The sequence below is a fragment of the Primulina eburnea genome, chromosome 3 (assembly GCF_022965805.1).
Source record: "Primulina eburnea isolate SZY01 chromosome 3, ASM2296580v1, whole genome shotgun sequence".
NCBI lineage: Eukaryota > Viridiplantae > Streptophyta > Magnoliopsida > Lamiales > Gesneriaceae > Primulina > Primulina eburnea.
In genome coordinates, this window is record NC_133103.1 from 15,481,488 (window position 1) to 15,481,757 (window position 270).

The window sequence follows — 270 nt, forward strand, 5'->3', positions numbered from 1 at the left end:
TTTGCATATATTTTGCTCTCGTGTGCTATTCAAATCTCTATATGTATTTTTATATTGTTTTAACTCTGATATTCTAAAATACATATTTTTAACACACTTCAATTTATTTGACATAAATAATTATTTTAATTTACAACTCAATAATTATTCTAATTATGCCGGATAATTAATTACAGGACCTTACATATCCCAAGCAAGAAATTGTTATTGTCACCATCATGGGATATTTTTTGTGGAAGCAACTTTGCTTATTCTTTGACAATCTTGGCC